The sequence below is a fragment of the Macaca nemestrina genome, chromosome 5, assembly GCF_043159975.1.
Source record: "Macaca nemestrina isolate mMacNem1 chromosome 5, mMacNem.hap1, whole genome shotgun sequence".
NCBI lineage: Eukaryota > Metazoa > Chordata > Mammalia > Primates > Cercopithecidae > Macaca > Macaca nemestrina.
Window position 1 is genome coordinate 19,385,860 of NC_092129.1, and position 20,041 is coordinate 19,405,900.

The window sequence follows — 20,041 nt, forward strand, 5'->3', positions numbered from 1 at the left end:
AGAGTTGGCAGAGCTCAGGTGGTAATGTGAGTGTTGGGAAGCAGCTGTAAATACAGATGAAGCTTCGCTTACTCACCCTCCGCTCAGCGCCTGCTCAGTCCTGTTCCTTTCGGGCCATGGACCAGTTTGTGGCCCAGAGGTTGGGGACACCTGGTTTAGTTACTTCAGTATTTATACAGGGCTGGGGTCCAGGTGGAGTCAGATAATCGATGATGTAGGTAGATGGGCTGTCCTTAGGGTTCCCACAGAATGTTACTGATGCAGAATGCTACATCAACATGTTACGATGCCTCTAGAGAAATTCCAGGCTAAGGTTAGAGAGAACGATACTGCATTTCCTAAGACATATGCCTTCTTTGTAAATTGTAGCAGTTTCTGGTGGATGGGAAAACTCGGACTTCTCCAGAAGGAACCATAGAATACTAAACTAGTTCTTAGCATAATGATCCATCGTATTGATTCCTAATTCCCAAATGAGATGGTGACGGCTAACCAAGGAAAGTAAAATTCCTTAAGGCTGGAGCAAAATGTAAATGGGACTGTTCCCTGAGGTGAGGCTGAAAGAAGGTCTAAGAAAGAGAAATAAACCATTTCTAAGGATAAGCTATGCAGTAATGAAGAGGAAAATAAATGAGGTAGAAGCCAGGCTAGCTCTGCGGTGACAGTCTCTTGTCTATTTCCCACAGGGGTGGTTTGCTTGTTTCCTGGGCTGGTGGAATTTCCCTTGGTAACACTCATGTGTTGCCACTCATGGTCTTCTTTAAAGGGTTTGACCAACAGCTGGGTAATGAAAGGGTGTGCTGTAGCCCCAGGGGCACAATCACTGTCTCTACTGCAGTTTAAGAGTGCTCTGAATTTGGCTTGTGAGTTCATGTTGTGCCTTTGAATGGATAAAGGGCTGAATTTCCTAGATAATCAGAGTCATTGCCTTTCCATTAGTTCGCCAGGCTGGAAGGCCTAGAGTAAGACATTTGGTCAGATCTGGACGTTCTGTAGCAAATGCCTTCTGGAACCTCATGACTAAAATTATGAGGAAAATGATTCAAAGCAAGGTTTTCAGGCACTTTACAAAAACAGAAAACCAATAACCACATACTTGAGAGTAAAGACTCTTGGAATGCTTAAAAATGTTTATAAGGCTCAGGAGAACCTTTTTTCAGAAAGTAAAACATGAAAAAATATGTGTATGTGTGTGTGTGAGTGTACAAAACAGATAACAAAACACCAAAAAATGACTAACATGCAGAATGTATAATAAAAACGTTAAGAAAGCAACATCTTTGGGAAATTCATTTGTTAATTTCTAAGTGAAAAGCATACAAATTTCATTAGGTTGGGATTTAAAATATCTAATTCAAATTGTAGAATAAAGTTACAAGAAATTAAAGACTTTTTTGTTTTGGTTTGGTTTTCTTTGCATGAGGATGAAGGGGTAAATATCTAGATGAGGGAAAAATCTATCTCCTTAGTTTTCTCTTGAGAAAAACTGTGCCCTAAAAGTCTACTGAAGCAACTTGCATGAGAAACAAATATGTTCTGAAACATCCACAAAAAATGCTTTTTACCTCTTAGCTCTGTTTTAGGCCTTAGCCTGTACTCTGTCTCTTTTTCTGCTTTGTGGGACTGAATTTAAATCAGTAAATAAAAACATAACGATGTTAAAGCACTTCATCAATTTGAAGTATTTAACGAACTGTTCCAGGGTGCTATATCATGTTATGGATGCTGGTTCAACTCCTACTCTCAATTTCTAATGACCTAATTTATATTGTGGCAATAGTTTTACTTTCAGGGTAGCTATGATGACCTTTTCTAATCCCAATGTTAATTATATCCCATCCCCCAAATTTTCAATTTGGTGTTATATGTTTCAGTTCTTAAAATAATTATTATATGTAATCTGTGATACCTAGAAATATTTTATTTCTCATGTCATAAATATCATATAATTGTTTCTTTATCTTTGCTGCTTTTAACATTACACAGTATCCATCTTTCTAATGGCTAAAAATTAAATGTGACATTGTATTTTGTATGTGCAAGGAGTTCAGCTATGACTAAGTGGCAACAACTAGAAAATGCTCCCGTGGAAAAACCACTAACAAAGCATTATTTGCCTTTACAGTGCGGAAAATAAATGTTGTATTTTATTCCCTTCCATCGTCACCCTTAGAGCCTGCAGTAGCATCAAGAATAATGCAAGGTCATTTCTAAAGTGTTTGCTTTTCTGTGCTTTGTTCACCTTTCCTCTTAGGGAAGGAGGTTATGTGTCTGAATTGTGGCCCCAATGTCTCCAGTGTGTCTAGAAGTTCCCCTTTAATTACTCAGGTAGATAGATAAAAATAGAGTAAATGCACGAAACTTATGGTTTCCATAAATGCATTCATTGTAGCAATTTTCATTATTATCCATACCATTTGAAGGCTGTTTGCTTTTAAAGCTAGCAATTTCTAAGTCAGAAGCAAAATCGAACTATAAAAAATTAATTTCAAAAAGAAACTAGTGAATCTCTTCCTCCTTATCACTTTAAAGAGTACATTTAATAATTGTATTTTTTTTTTAACTCTCTGGGACTTTCTTTCCTTGCTTTGACAAGTAGATAATGGATCTTTCTGTTATGTAGAACCCAAGTCCAGAATTCATATTCTACCACATAAGTAGGCTCTTTGAAAACCATACTTAACTGAAAAACTGAGTCTAGGTAAGTTTTCCTCTTAATTAACCTGTATAATCTGTTTTTAGAGACAAAATGTATTGCTTCATTCACATTTTAATTACAGAGGGGTACAAAATCTTAAGTTTTAATTGGCTGAAGAGAATTATGTGCAATGAAGTCTCATGGCAAATGGAACAGAGTGCTTTGCAGGGACTAGCTGGTTCTCTGTTAAGATTGGGGGTCTCATAATTGGAAAGGTTTAACTCCCTTCCTGACTCTCCAGTATCTCAAAATCAGTAAAGAAAACCTTAATAGTTGCCCTGATCTTACAAAAGACTGTCATAGATGATTTCTTCAGAGTGTTCTTAACACATTGCAATTAGTACTTTGGGCATAGTTACGGTACCTGCTAGCCCATAAGCAGTTAATGTCGATGGGATAAATCCAGTAGCATTATTATAAATCTGTGCTGAATAGTTGAGTGAAATGCCCATAAAAATCACCTAACTCCTTATGATTCCAAACCATTCCAAATCTTCTTAAGCATTTATTATGTAAACAATATTTTTAAGCCAAAAACATTCGAAGGTCTTTATATTTCTGATGTAAATGTTCAACTCTCTCCCTTGTTCCCAGTTCGCTTTCCATTTTCTCTTTTTATTCATTATTCTTAAAAGCCAGTCACTTTTTCAAAACTTACTGAAGTGAATCCGTCTTTTCACTGGGCTCTGACAGATAGAAAGGCTTAAAAAATGCAAAGTCCTCATGATAGGACATCTGAGGAAAATATACTGTAGATTTCCTTCTGAATGCCTTCTCCAGTATGAAGAGTCCCAAGTAAAACATTTCAAGTACGCATTGGGAGCATATATACAATCAGCTGAAGACAGCTTCCCTCCCCTTTGCTCTGAGCATTTCACTGAAGTCTTCTTAAGTTGGATGCCAGTATGACATTCTGACACAAATATATGGTTTTAGCATTTGACTCAGAATTAAGCTTGTATACTGCCAGCATTAAATATATGAAGTATTTACTTGATGTCAAATTAGAAAAGATCATTCATTTTTAATGATCTTTAGAGATGTGGCCATTTATTTTTAATGTTCCACCTTACTCTAGATGACTAGGTTCAAGTAAGTGCTATTTCCATTAATCTAATTCCTTTTCAACCTGTATCTCTTTTATGCCAGAAGCATTCAGTGATTTCAAAAGGAACTCCTTAAGTTATAGTGATATTCAGTAAAATGGGAAATAATGTTGCTGTCAAGATGGAAGATTTTTCTCAAACAGAAAATATTGGCCTACCCACAGCCACATTCTTGAATATTAGTCTATGTTGTCAGACTTTTATGATTAACATTTAATTATTGGCTGCTCTGACTATGGAGTACCCATTCTTTTATTCCCTTACTTTCCTAGTAAACTTGCTTTCACTTTACAAAAAGCAGAACATTCAATTATTATCTGTCACTGTGCTTCTTAATAGTAACCCTTGTATTAGAATATAAAATGATTTGATTTAGGAAATATAATAATGATTTTTTTGGAAACAGAGATATCACTGGGATGATCTCTCCAAATCAATGGACAGCACTTTTTAACCATAAGTTCAGTGACAACTCATGACAACTTATATCCCCCTAGAAATGTGATGTCGAGATGTCAGTCTTCAAATTAAGAAAAAGAAAAATCCAAATCATAAAATCAAATCTCTATCTGATAACAGTTTGAGCTTGGCAAGACCACCACCAGGGGGAGCAAGTTACTGGACAAAGGAAGTGATGTACAGTTTCAGAATTTTAATAGAAAATCCGGCTTCAAAGAACAACATGATACCACAATTGGTAAGAATAAAAGAGAAACAAGATGACTCGAAATTACATGAACTCCTAACTCTCTAGTATCTTATTAAAATAAAATTGCTTCACTTTAGTTTCTGGAGTGAGTTGCTGTGACACTACCACAGTTATATTTTCTTTGTAATGCGTTTTTCCCAGTGAAGTATCCTATCTTCCACAGCCCTTATGACCTACATGCTGACAGCACTTTCGAAAATGCAAATTACCTTACAAATTTAATGACATAATACATATCAGGTTCATGTAATTATGAATAGAAAAAAAATCTGGAAGTTGAGAGGGCCTGCCTGCTTGACAGGCAGTATATGCAATACATTTTACATGTGGGAGGGTTAATTCATATGTCTTTTAAGGCACAGTCTTCAAATATTTTACATCTAAATTAAGGGAAACTAACTTACTAAAGGAAGAAAATAGAGTGACTTCTAAGCAAGCTATGAGCATGTACTTTTAAATCCCATGACTGAAATTATTTGAGAAATCCTTTGTGATATAAGAAAGATTATTCATAAAGAATTTTAGCACCTGTTTACAAATTCACAAGTCATGTTAAGCTGCATAACTTGAAAAGAAAACCTTTTGAAGGAAACAACTTGTGTCAGTGTCATTATGAATATTTTACATTGACATCAAACAGAATAAAACCCATATTTTATTTAACATGATCTATTTATTGATTGCATACTGGGTACACAATTTTAAACAAAACAAATATGACCACATTATCCCATGTCTAAGAAGAAAGGAGAGCATTCAACACATAATTTTTCTAATCTAGGATTATGTAACAAAGTGTTTTGAGAAAGCACTGTTTGCAATGGGAAAGTATAATGGAATTATAACTTTGGTTGGTTACTTAGGGTAGTCTTCTCAGAGGAAGTTTTAATGTGAAGAATTGTCTAAGTGAATCATGAGAATGGAGACTGGGAAGAAGAAATAATAGTCCAGTTAGAACTGTGTCTTTGGGAACTGTACGGAGAGGATATCTTGACATATTTGAGGAACTGAAAGATTCCTATTGAGTCTCCAGTTGAGTGATCAAAGGGATGTAGGTCAGAGTAGGTGCAAGTAGGAGAACTAAGGCAACTTATGATTCTTTAAGAGTCTTATAAGATACACATTGAAAATTTTAGATATTAATCAGAATACAATGGGGCTTTTATTCTGATTTGTACAGATTTCCAGTACAAAAAGAGTTTTGTACTGGAAAGTGACATGATCTACATTATGTTTTGAGAAGGTTATATTGGCATATGTGTGAAAAAAACTAGAGGGGAAATAGAAGGGGTACAGGGAAACTTATTAGGAGGCCTTTGTGGCCATCCTGGTAAGAGATAATGGTGGATGAAATTATGGTGGTGACACCAGAGAAGCGAATAATACACACACACAAACTAAGTAGAGTCAAAAGGACTTAGTAATGAATTGATTCTATAGAATGATGGAGAGGGGAATGACAAGGCTAAGACATGCCCTTTTTGGTTAAAACAAAGACTGGGAAAAAGCAAGTTTTGCAGAAAAAGATTAACAATTCATGTTTCTAAATATGTGAATGTTGAAAAGTTTGAAATACTTGTAAGTCATCCAGGTTGACATCCAAGATACTATAAATTATGGCCTCTGCTCTTATATACATGCATGTGCATGAAATAGGCAATGTAATTGGACTGGATACATGGGAGTTATTGGCCATCAAATGGTCATTAAAGGCAAGAGAGTTGACAATGACAAGATTAATCAAGGATAGAATGTAGAGTGAGAAAAGGGCCTATTACCCAATGTTGAGAAACTTGACTATTAAACATTTAGAATAAGTAAGAAGCTGGCTACAGAAGTTGAAAAGCAGGTGACATCAAGAAAAGGGGAAATCTAGAACTGTGATCATTTGACAGATAAGTGAAAATATTACTTAAATGCTAAACTTTTGTTGCATGTTTTGGGATGTTTTGTTTTTAATGAGATAACTGTATCCAAGAGGGTTGAAAGTTATGGTGGACCATGGTGACTTTATTTAGATTTATTCTTTCCAATCAAGGTTATTGTTCATGTATTTTCTCAAGGAAATAAGAATTTTATTAGTATTGTTTATTGATCAGTCATGAAAATGTAGACTATACAGATACTTGAAGCCTACATTCTAATATTCATCATCTTGCTATTTAGAAAATAAATTAAATACATGTACCTTAGATTAATATTTTTTGGTTTCATACTTCTTGAAGAACAATAAAGATTTTAAGAGCTATAATGGCTTTGAGTGCTGTGCAACTTTTTTTTCAGGTCTTCCACTTTATTAGCAAGCACTTAGAATCATAGCATCACTGTTCATTAGAACTAGAAGAGATAATTTTTATTTTTATGTATCTAAATATTTTAACTTTTAATTTTAGGTTCAGGGCTACATGTACAGGTTTGTTATACAGGTAAACTCATGACTCTTGTGTAACTTATTTATTTATTATTTTTTTTAATGGAGTCTCACTCTGTCCACAGTCTGGAGTGCAGTGGCGCCATCTCGGCTCGCTGCAACCTCCACCTCCTGGGTTCAAACAATTCTTCTGCCTCAGTTTCCTGAGTAGCTGGGACTACAGGCATGTGCCACCATGCCCAGCTAATATTTGTATTTTTAGTAGAGACAGGGTTTCACCATGTTGGTCAGGATGGTCTTGATCTCTTGACCTCAGAAGATCCGCTCACTTCGGCCTCCCAAAGTGCTGGGATTACAGGTGTGAGCCACTGTGCCCAGCCTCCAGTGCAACTTTTTAATGTAAATGTTGGAAGTGCAAGGTACCAGCATTTTCTTTTTTCACGGCTCATTTGTGGTTCATGCTCTCACATAGTCAGCCATAGACATTTCTTCCTATTGTTTATATGATGTTCCTGTTTTCACTTTGTATACTACTTTAGTTAAGAGCAGATTCTTGACTTCTATTCATTTATAGGCACTCCTAAGTTTGGGTAATTCCTCCAACTTTCCACAAGTTCCTTCTGTGAAGCAAATTTCTTAGAAGTTAGATTTTAAGACATTTGAAATGACTTTCCCTGTTACACTCTAGAACACTGTTTACTTCAGCTGATATATCCCTGCTTAGGTATATCACACTCTTTCACTAGGTTTCTATATCCATCCATCTAACTTTCAAACTTGCATTGTTTTCTTACTTCTTTTCAGTTGGCTACCTTAATCTATTTCTCAGGGCACAAATTTCTTCCCCAAAGTTTTCTGTGTATTTTTCCCCAGTAGCTTGGGAGAGTCTGGTGTACAATCTTAAGACATGAAGTTCAGAAGAAATGCATGCAAACAATTCCATCACATGTCTCAGAATAAGCTCTACAATGTAGTGAGTAGATCACAAATCTCTTTTAATGTAGCATGTTTACTGTTTGTGTTCTTTGTTCTTAACACTTCATCATGGTGAACTGCAGTTGCAAGCGAAAACAACAGAACTGGCATGCATTATCAATCTAATATTTTGTTTCAAATTAATAGCAGCTATGTCCAAATTTTACTCAATTAATAAAATTATTAGTAAATGTGCAGTTAAATATTGATCTCATTTTTGTATGTCAGATAGACATGCTGATTTTGACTGGATTTTCCATTTTAAAGTATTACCTTTTGTGATGCAGATAAGAGGTATAAATAAACTTTTTGTAAAAACATATTTTATTTGATTGGTACAAGTTTTTTTCATTAAATGTAAAATCATTTAAGAGGCCAGATTTTCTATCAGACAAATGAATATGAAAACAATGTTATGCTGGTCTTAACATAACCATTTGGATTGACCAATGTGTCCTAACAAAGTAGATTGAAAGATAATTACTTCACCTTGAAAATATTGTTAACAAAATAAACATCCACTTCTATAATATACTTAGACTGTAATTAAAATTCCAAATATTAGAATGACTTGTTTTCTTAAAAATTTCTCTGTAAAACCTTGGTTATTTATGGTTTTATTGCTATGACAATCATTCCTAGGCCCTAATATCCAAGATGTCTTCTTTTTTTTTTTTTTTTTTTTGAGACGGAGTCTAGCTGTGTCGCCCAGGCTGGAGTGCAGTGGCCGGATCTCAGCTCACTGCAAGCTCCTCCTCCCGGGTTCACGCCATTCTCCCGCCTCAGCCTCCCGAGTAGCTGGGACTACAGGCGCCCGCCACCTCGCCCGGCTATTTTTTTGTATTTTTTAGTAGAGACGGGGTTTCACCGTGTTAGCCAGGATGGTCTTGAACTCCTGACCTCGTGATCCGCCCGTCTCGGCCTCCCAAAGTGCTGGGATTACAGGCTTGAGCCACCGCGCCCGGCCCCAAGATGTCTTCTTATCGGCCAATGTATCTGAAAGGGGTGGATGGGTAAGACACCCGGATAAGGAGTCCAGACCTCGCTCACTAGCTGAGTTACAAGAGAATTTCCTATGAATGTTTTAACATGGCGAATTATTTTATATTCCACAAGCAACTCTACGTAGCTATGATATGCTTAGAGAAGGCCCGTCCAACTGGTATTGAGAAGAGCCAATGTACTGAATTGTCAAAATAAGATGATGTGCTAGTCAAGTTACTCCAGAGAAATAAAGAGAGAAACGGTGTGTGGAGAGAAAGAAATAGAGAGAGACACATATTTTTTAAGGAATTGGTTTATGAAATGATGGAAGTTGACAAGCCCAAAATAAGTCAGGCAGGCCAGCAGGATAGAGACCTAAGGAAGAGTTACGGTTCAAGTGTGCAGGCAATCTGCTGGAAGAATTCTCTCTATTCCCTCTCTCTACAGGGAGGTTGGTCTTTTTCTTAGACTTTCAACTGATTGGATGAAGCTCACACACATTTTGGAGAGCAATCCACTTTACTAAAAGTCTACTGATTTAAAGTTAATTCCATCTAAAAAATAGCCTCACAGAAACATGTAGAATAGTATTTGACCAAATATCTGGGCGCTGTGGTCTAACCAAGTTGACACATGAAGTTAACCATCACACATGGTCTTCGTAGCTTCTAAGACACAAGGAACACCTTTAGCAGAAAACATACCTTTTTGATTACATCAGTATCCTTTCCCTTATCATTGTCTTATGGCCAGAAAATTCAGATATATTCTATAGAAAGTTTAGAGTCCTCCTGAGAGAGATTTATTTCACTAGATGGGAATTTCACTTGGTTTAGTATCAATGCAGCCAGCCAATAAGTCAACCTCTAAATTTTTTTTATTTTGGACATAAAAATTAATATCAGTTGAAAAGGTTTTTCTGTAGGCTAAACTAGCTTTCTACTTGTGCTGCCACTGACATTACAAGCAAGAATCCGAAAAACAACATTGAGATGCATTGTGAGAAATGCCTTGGGTTTAGATCCAATTTACTGATACCCTGTAACTAATCTGTTATACAGTACAATTTCAAAGACTAGGAGCCCTCTGGCCTGGTTATCATTAATATTGAAATGGAAAATAACTAGAATAGACAAACTCTGTTATGCATAAAGACAATAGAGAACTGAAGAAGACGTATTTTTTTTTCAGTATGTAGAAATGCTTCAAAAGGTGTTTTAATTCTTTTATCACTAATTTTCGTAAGCCATGGTTTTCAAACTTTGCCTATTTCTTAAATTTTAAAATTGCCTTTGTAAAAATCAGTATATAAATTATAAACTTACTGAAAAGTGGAACATAAAGATTAGTTTGATATAGTTGCCAGTTTTCCTTCTGATCTTTTTATATCTATAGTTTTTGTTGTGGTGGTACTAAAACAGTTTCAATTATATGTTATTTATAATTTTGCATGCTGATTTTTAAAACTGATTTTTATGTAAATACATTTTAAATTATACAGTATCTGGCATATACTACAGGCATTTGTTTAATGTATGAATTATTTAGTGAATACAGTTGTTGTAGCCCATGCTTGTTGAAATTCTGCATAAGCACTATTTTTAAGTTTTGGCTTATTTAACAAGTAAATATACCATAATTATGTAACTATTCCCATATTATCTGACAGCTAGGTTGTTTTCAGTTTTTTTAAAAATAAATAATTAGATGATGCACATCTTCAAATGTGAGGTGTTTTCTGCTTCCAAGACTCTCAGGTATATTTGTAGAAGTGATAACACTAAGTCAAAGATACAAACATTTTCCTAGAAAAAAACGAAAATATACCTGTTAAGGTAATTAGGCAGAGACATGGCAGATTCCTTGTATTGTAAAATTTTAGGCTTTCAGTTCAAAAAATGTTTTGTTCTATAAAATGGGCTATAACTTTAATGAGAAAAGATATACTTGCAGGGATGCAAAAAGTATGAAAAAATAACAATACTAATTATATGCCTTTCTTTCTGATAAACCTCTGACAGACCCACGATCATTCTCTGGACTAAACTTCGGGGGTTTGGAAGTCCATGTAAACAAAAAGTGACAGAATTTTATAAAGCCTTTAAAAACCAAATAGCTGACATTTAACTATTGTTTTGGATTAACCAAACCACAGCTTTATTTCATACAAATGGAAATTCAATAGTTGGTAGTATTGAAAAAAAGAAGGAGATGAGTAAGGGAGAGTGCTAAGTACATGTTTAAAAAAATGGATTGACTTGGATTAAAATGATACATAATGTGAATTGACCTTACCAAGAGTTCACAATAAAGATAACAGTATTCTGGACATCTGTATATTTTTTTCTTTATCTATATTCACAACAGAATATTGGTCAGGAGAAACTAAATGCTAATATAACTAGTAATGCTTTCTTCCAACCCGAAATAGATACACATAATATTAGAAAAGTGCTGTTTAAACAGTTTATGTTATATGACACATAGAAAATATCTTCTGAAAGCATGAGCTAGTCCAACCACTAATAAGGTCAGTGTATTAATCCATTCTCACACTGCTAATAAAGACATACTTAAGATTTGGTAATTCATTTATAAAGAAAAGAGGTTTAATTGACTCATGTTTTGCATGACTAGAGACGCCTCAGGAAACTTACAGTCATGGAAGGAGGGGAAGGAAACTCATCCTTTTTCACATGGTGGTAGGAGAGAGAATGAGTGCCCAGTGAAGGGGAAAGCCCCTTATAAAACCATCAGATCTCGTGAGAACTAACTCACTATCACAAAAACAGGATGGGGGAAGCTGTCCCCATGATTCAATTATCTTCACCTCTTTCCTCCCATGATGTGTGGTGATTATGGGAACTACAATTGAAGATGATATTTGGGTGGGGACACGGCCAAACCATATCAGCTGGAAAAGCATTTTAAGTGCAGGCACTAAAAATAAACATGTCAACAGAGGATGCATAGAAGTAAAATACCTTTTGTCACTTGTTTTTCCTATCAAGAGTAAGAAACAGATGGGTCCTACCTCAGTCCATGCTAAGCTACCTGTATATTTTTTTTCCATAGGCCCCAGGAAATTATTTGGCTTTATTTCTTGTCATAGGTTTTTCTTCTGTATTTCCTGAGACTCTTATCTTCATGATGCTGGCTCTTTATTTTCCTTTGAACCAAGATAATCCTCATGTTTTACGACTAACCTCTTTCTAGACAATAAAAGACAATATAAATACAACAGTTAAGTTCAGGGGAGTTGCAAAGGTTTCAGGTACTTACTAAAGTTTTCAGTTATTGTTATTAGATAATGCTGTACATTTTCTGTTATCTCACTTCTACTAAACAAGTGATAAATGTAAGGTATGAACACAGGAACAAACGTTCTTTTTTTTTTTTTGTCTGAGACAGAGTCTCGCTCTGTTACGCAACCTTGCAGTGGTGCGATCTCGGCTCACTATAGCCTTAACCTGCCAGGCTCAAGCGATCCTTCTGCCTCAATCCCCTGAGTAGCTGGGACTATAGGCATGTGCCACCATGCCTGGCTAATATATTCATTGTTGAAAACTGAAAAAGTAAAGAAAGGCATGCAGTAATGGTTCTCAAGATTTTCTGTGTATAATAATCAGAAGCATCCTGGGGAAGCTCCTGGAAAGGTGGTCCATGGACCTGTGGCATCAGTATCATCTTACAGCATGTTAGAACTGCAGATTTTAAGGTCTTATCCTGGACCCACTGAATCTGCATTTTAACAAAATGCCCAGGTGATTCCTATGCATGTTAAAGTTCAAGATATGTGGTATTATTTCACTTGTATGAAATGTACAGAAAAGGCAAATCAAGAGAGATAGATAATAGATTAATGATGCCCTGTGGATAGAGAATGGAGATTAACAGTAAAAATACATGAGGGATTTTACTGGGGCAATGGAAATGCTTTAAATCTGATTTGCGATGACGATAGCAGAAGTTGGTAAAATCTGTAAAATGATCGAATAGATGGTATATGTATATATATAATATGTAAACTACGTCTCAACATTAAGTTAGAAAAAGCATATGTTTGCCAAAATGCAGATTCATGAGTCCTGTCTTAGATCCCATGTTGTTTTATTTAGTTTGTGGACCTCCAACTGAAGAACAGTGATATAAAGTAAATAGTAACAACCTAAATCGAAAACCCACCCCAACCATCACTTGAATGACTCTTCTCCTTCCCCTTGTTCTTCACATGCGTTGATGAATACCAGTGTCAGTGCATGTAGCTCTACACTTTAATTGCTAGGTGATAAATATCCCAAAGTATGCTGGCATCTTTTCACTATATCGATTGTGATGAAGATTTTTTTCAGTATTACAATGTGGTAGTTGCAATTTTCATTCTTGCTTCTATGTACATGTGCAAGTGTTTGTTCAGAATAAGTACATAAAGGTGGAAATTTAATATAACTTTATGAACATTTACAATTTTAATAAATACTTTAAAACAATCTTCAAAAAAACCCCTAATTGCTCTCTAACAATATGGAATAAGAATGTCCATTTCCTCTAGGTAAATGATTTTTAAAGGCTATCAGTCTTTTTCATGTTACCCATGTGTTGGGCAGAAAAATATAATTCATTATTTCAATTTGTATTTCTTTGGATGAGAATACTTTCTATATTTTTCATCATTCTTCAAACTTTTCTTTTTTTTTTTTTTGGCCCGTTGCCTTTTGGAGATACCTATTCTTTTCTTATTTATTTCTATAAACTTTATTTATTATGGTAAACCAATCCCATTTCTTTTCAGAACTAATGCTTATAGTGTGTTATATGCATTTTCACTAGCTTATGGTTTCTTTTATCCTAATTTGAAATGTTTATGTAATTATATGTGTCAGTCTTTGTGTATTAGTTGAGGATATAACTTCTCTAATTATATACTAATCCCAATGGCATTTATTAATTACTCTTTTTTTCTACTGAGAAATATTTAATAATTTTCTGAAACTGTATTACCACACACACACACACACACACACACACACAAACACATGCCTAGCTTCATTTCTAGGCTCTTCATTATGTCTTTCTGTTTCTTCTCTAGTACAAATAGTTTCAAATACTGCCATTTCAAAATATACTTTATTATCTTGTAAAGCTAGTTCTCCTTCACGGGTTTTTCCTGGCTAGCAGAAAAACAATCAATATTGCTGTTCAAGAATAAACAAATGATTTTTTCATGTGTCTGTTGGCTGTATGCATGTCTTCTTTTGAGAAATGTCTGTTCATATCCTTTGCTCATCATCACTAGCCATCAGAGAATTGCAAATCAAAACCAAAATGAGATACCATCTCACACTAGTTAGAATGGCAATCATTAAAAAGTCAGGAAACAACAGGTGCTGGGGAGGATGTGGAGAAATAGGAACACTTTTACCCTGTTGGTGGGATTGTAAACTAGTTCAACCATTATGGAAAACGGTATGGCGATTCTTCAGGGATCTAGAACTAGAAGTACCATATGACCCAGCCAAATCATTACTGGGTATATACCCAGAGGATTATAAATCATGCTGCTATAAAGACACATGCACACGTATGTTCATTGCGGCACTATTCACAATAGCAAAGACTTGGAATCAACCCAGATGTCTATCGGTGACAGACTGGATTAAGAAAATGTGGCACATATACACCATGGAATACTATGCAGCCATCAAAAAGGATGAGTTTGTGTCCTTTGTAGGGACATGGATGCAGCTGGAAACCATCATTCTCAGCAAACTATCGCAAGAACAGAAAACCAAACACCGCATGTTCTCACTCCTTGGTGGGAACTGAACAATGAGATCACTTGGACTTGGGAAGGGGAACAACACACACTGGGGCCTATTATGGGGAGGGGGGAGGGGGGAGGGATTGCATTGGGAGTTATACCTTATGTAAATGACGAGTTGATGGGTGCAGCACACCAACATGGCACAAGTATACATATGTAACAAACCTGCACGTTATGCACATGTACCCTAGAACTTAAAGTATAATAATAAAAATAAAAATAAAATGTAAGTTAAAATGTCCCACTTAAAAAAAAAAGAGTAAACAAATGATTATCTCTCAATTCCAGGCCTTTCTCATTTTTATTTCCTCCTCTTTTTAGAAAAATTTGCTGCTAATGGGATAGAGGGTGTCGTTACACACATTTGCATTACCAATATTTTGCAAAATAAATTATGGTATATGAAGAGAAGAACAAACATGTTTCTAGGACTTCTATATGTCAGGCATCTTAACTGTAGATATTCTCAAAATAAAAGAAGTAGGGAGCAAGCAAAATCAAGAAGAGCTACTCTAAACTCTTGGTGTCTCAAATATTTTTATCCTATGATTTCCCCAAACAACATCGAGTCTTCAGTGAAAAAATGTGGTAGTATTTTTGTTTAGCCAATTAAATCTTTATCTATACCTAAATTCCACCCCCCACACCCCCATGTATCTTATGTATCTTTCTGAAGAAAATTAGAAACAGTGATTGGGGAGGAAATCAATTGAAGAATCCAGTACAAGCAGACATATGCTGAATCTCCTTTTCTTCCTCTGTACATCCCTTTATTAGTATGACTCACATGATTACCTTCCTCTGCCCGAGACTTACACGCTGATGCTTCCCAGAGTTTAATCCTTTCCTCCTTATATCTCCTTATAGATCTTAGAATCAAGTGCCTTTAGGAGAAGGCCAGTAACAAAAGGAGTAGAGCAGGTTTTAATAGGATAGTGCCTGGTGAGAATTGAGACAAACCAGAAGGGGCATGCCCCATTAAATGATGTTCATATTCAAACATTTAATAAATGCCCTACTGACTCGAAAAATCTACCTGGCAACCTTTGATCCTTTACTCTCCTGGGCATCTATTCCATGTCTGAACTTATCATTTAATGTGATAATTACTCCTAAGTCTATGTATTAGCCTGTTTTCACACTGCTATAAAGAAATACCTGAGACTGGGTAGTTTATAACAAATGAGGTTTAATTGACTCACAGTTCTACATGACTGGGGAGGCCGCAGGAAACTTCCAGTCAAGGCAAGGAGCAAAGGGAAAGCAGGTACCTTCATCAGGCGGCAGGAACTAGTGAGAGCCCAGGAAAAGCTTCTACTTTTAAAACCATCAGATCTTGTGAGACTCACTCACAATCAAAAGAACAGCATGGGGGAAACTGCCACCATAATACAGTCACCTCCTATAAGGTTCCTACCTTGACACATGGAAATTACAATTCAAGATGAGATTTGGGTGGGGATACAGAGCCAAATGATATCAATCTATATCATTCATTCAGTTTTCTTAGTTTTACATCAACATATCCAATTCTGTAAGGAACATTTCTAAGTACACATCAGATATACACCAGATAAATATACATACAAACTAAACTCATGTTATAAACCTGCTCCTCTTCATTTATGTCTCATTTACTTTTAGTGCTAAAGCCAGAATCTTGGAAAACAACCATGACTGTCTACTCTGTCCTTTAACTCCAAATGAACAGCAAGTCAAATACAAATAACCTCCTTGGTTTTGCTGAAGTCTATGTGTTATGCCTATTCCCACTTCACTCTCTTAGTTTGACTTTTCATAATATTTTTGTTCTGGATGATTGCAAGAGCTTAATTATATCCCCAACTTTCTCGTGTCACATTTTAGCTTGTTTAAAAATACTTTACTTTTATAATCTTTCTACAATAAAAATTTGTTGGAGACATTTCTCTGCTTCAAAGCCTCAGTGGCTCACTGGACTTCAGGTACACATGGCTCTTGGTCTTATCTCTACATCTTTTCTGCTTCCTTTCTCATCACTTCCATTGTCCCATCTTCCTATTCTACCTTCTCTAGCCATGATCATTAGCCTGCATGAAATGTGGTGTGCACTTCAAAGTCTTTGTTCATGATATTTGTTCTATTTCATGGTAATCTCCCCCAACTCCCTCGTCACATTCCACGTGGCTAACTCTTATTAACACTGCAGGGCTCAACACCGTGTAACTATTCCAGGAAATTCAGTGTTTCTTGTTTTTATACCTACTTTAGCATACATAATATGCTCTTTAATCTTTTTGTTTCTCTCTTCATTACCCCTAGTGCATCTTGAAATAGTGACTGAATTTTGCTTATTTTTTACATGTGCAATATATATCTGTTACAGAGGAGATATTAAATAAAGGATTGTTTAAATATATGGATGAATGAGTGACTGGGTATAATGGGCAGTAACCTAGAACTTCAGAATGCAAACATGATTTGGGAAGAAGAGTAACATTGGGAGTGCCAAGTTTTCATGATTATTTCATGAAAGAAGTATCAGACACATTCAATATAAAGAAATATGAAATAGTAAAAATATGCTCCAGAAAAACCCAAATAAAATCTGAATTTTAGTAAACTGCATGAGTAATATAACTTGAAATATGTATAGAAATAATATTGTTTGTTTAATTTTTGTCCAAATACTAGAATACAATTAAATCAAACTTAAGCTTTATTTCAGAAAAAAAATCTGATTCTTGTGGGCACACATTTTCTAATAAATAGTACACTCAACATTTTGTTATAAAATTAGTAATAACTTTAAGATAAAACTCTCTATTGATGTGAGGAGCTGCCAAAATTTGCCTTATATCGTATGAAGAATCACTGAACACTTTAATATTGCCAGCATTGGAATGTTACATCGATTTCTTTTTTATGTTTTTCATGTCATACCAGGTTTAATAGTTAACTATTTTTAATGGAATGAATTAATCAAATGAATTATGATAAACTGCATTATAATGGCATTCTGTTGTTTTGTAATTTAATTGAATGTAATTTCATATATCTTTTAGGTTTGTGATAAGTCTTAACACAGAAATAGAGACATTGAGTGCTTTCAAACCAAAATCTTTGCTTTCAGCCTAAGCTCATGAGCATAGCACTATGATAATCCTTGAATTAGTTGACTGAAAATAATAATGTTAGTAAAATAAAATGATTTACCATAAGCCAAGGAAATTAATGTAAAATTCTGAATTCTGAAATTATTTAAAAATTCTAAAATTATGGATAAAAAAGTTCTTTGAAGTTCTTTAGGCAAATATTTGAATATTACCAAAGTAGAATATGGAGATAATTTGAAAAGTAAAAATGTGAAATAAGATCCTAAACTTAGTAGGTATAAATTAAATAAAACTTAGGAGGCTGGCAAGGTAAAATATTGTTTTTAAGAAGAAAATTTCTGTTGGAAATGCAATTTACATTAAGGATGTGTAAAAAGTATTGTATTATGATGCCACAGCTTTGAGTTTATTATTAGGCTATTTGATAGTGTAATTTAACCTACTCTAATATGAGGTAGTAAAAGTCCACACCAGCTATAATCATAGGCCATAGAGGAAAACAAAGCACCCAAAGAATGCCTGCACCTGCAATGTTACCTACATACCTAACATGTGGGTTGAAAATCTCTCAGTAATGATTGGATAATAGAATTAGAATAATTCTCTTTGCTTGATGTTTAACAAAGAAAAGAAAGACTAAATGGAAATTACATCTGGCAGCCTCTCACACCAAGTACCATGCAATTACTTCTTTCACTCCAAATATCAAGGAACTATGGGAGAAGATAACAAAATTCTTAGGTTAGAAAATACTAAGATCTTAACATAAGGTTTTGTGTGGTTTTTTTTTTACATTCTTCCTGTCTGCTTAATTTGAGCATGATATGATCTCTGATTTTTCTGTTTATATATTTAATTGTACAGATGTCAACACAAAAACATTGAAAAATATTAGTAGTTTATTCCAAATTAAATATATATAATTTTCATAACACATAAAGATAATTATAACTAATTTATTAATTATAATTAAATATAAAAACAATATTTTCTACTTTTGATTACTATGCTACATAGTAATCAAATATAGATTATACATATAATAATCAAATATAGAAACTATAGACCTTTAAATATCACTTAAAAGGATAAAATATTAAAACACTTAGGCTTAAATAAGGTTTGAAAGTTATTTTAGTCAAAAGACTGTAGGTATAATTGAAAGTAAGAAATATTTCACACCCCTATTCAAATGCCAATAAATAAGATGAAAAGATAATGAAGTAAAATATCACTAATACATGAAACCATGTAAAATATGGGACAGAAATAAAAAACTGAATGATTTTATGCCAAATCCTTAAAAATAAGTATTTATGAAACAGAAAGAATGGAAAGACTTTGAACCTTATATAAATCTTTGCACTATTTCCTTCTATAAATAAAATGTTTAAGAGTACGAAATTATGCAAATAAAGAGATCATGGCCATACTGAAGTTAAATACCCTTAAAGTTTTGGTTCTATTGTTATGCTCCTTATATACAGAGGAGTATATTAACTAGTATGTCATTTATGCTGGTGGTATAAAGTAAAATCAGCTTTTCTTAAATTATTCTCCAAGAAAGCTTAAGGAATAGCCATATGTTTTCCCCTAACACAATGAATAAAGGCTGTTTGAGAGAATTGCATTGTATTTGTGATCCAGGGTTTAGCGTGGTACAAGAACAGCAGTATTGTAAAACTGACTGGGTAAGCGTCTTTTCCTCTGAGGCTTACGAATGCTGGAGCTGCTCTCTCATGCAGCCTATTTTCTGTTTACCATACAGATCCATCACCTTCCTTGCCACTTCAGCTGTGTCAGTTCAAATGACTTCCCAAACAGTCTCTGGAACGCCAACTGTAAAAGATGGATTTATTTGCTCAGTCTCCTTACTCAAGCATGTATCTTGGATGGGTATGCAGTCAGTCCTTTTTTTTTTTTTTTTTTTTTTTTTTTTTAAATGCACAACTTTTAAGATACAGTTAGCTCTGCTATGATAACTCAAATTTGCTCCAAAATAATAGGTAAGAGATAATTGAAGCATAACATTAATTTTGCATTTGACTACATGCAATTTTCTCCACTAGAAACACAAGGTGCATGCAAAAAAAAAAAATGCACCCAGTTGAATGAAGCTATGTGGGAGTAAACTAAACACATATATGCACATCTTAAATATGTACCAGTTACCTCTGTTTATCAGTTATTTGTGAGACACTCATCCATATCTGTTCTTACAATTTTCCCTCCTATTTCAGATAACCCTGCTTCCACCATTGCATACTAACTCACTAGCT

General features: G+C 34.7%; 1 long non-coding RNA gene across 1 annotated transcript in view; it reads left to right on the forward strand.

Moving 5' to 3' along the window:
* Positions 1-19,614, forward strand: part of LOC139363116 (uncharacterized) — a 95,287-nt gene extending 75,673 nt beyond the window's left edge. Inside the window, exon 3 of the long non-coding RNA XR_011623027.1 lies at positions 19,531-19,614. This is a non-coding gene — a long non-coding RNA (uncharacterized lncRNA). The remainder of the gene's footprint in view (positions 1-19,530) is intronic.
* Positions 19,615-20,041: the final 427 nt, after the last annotated feature.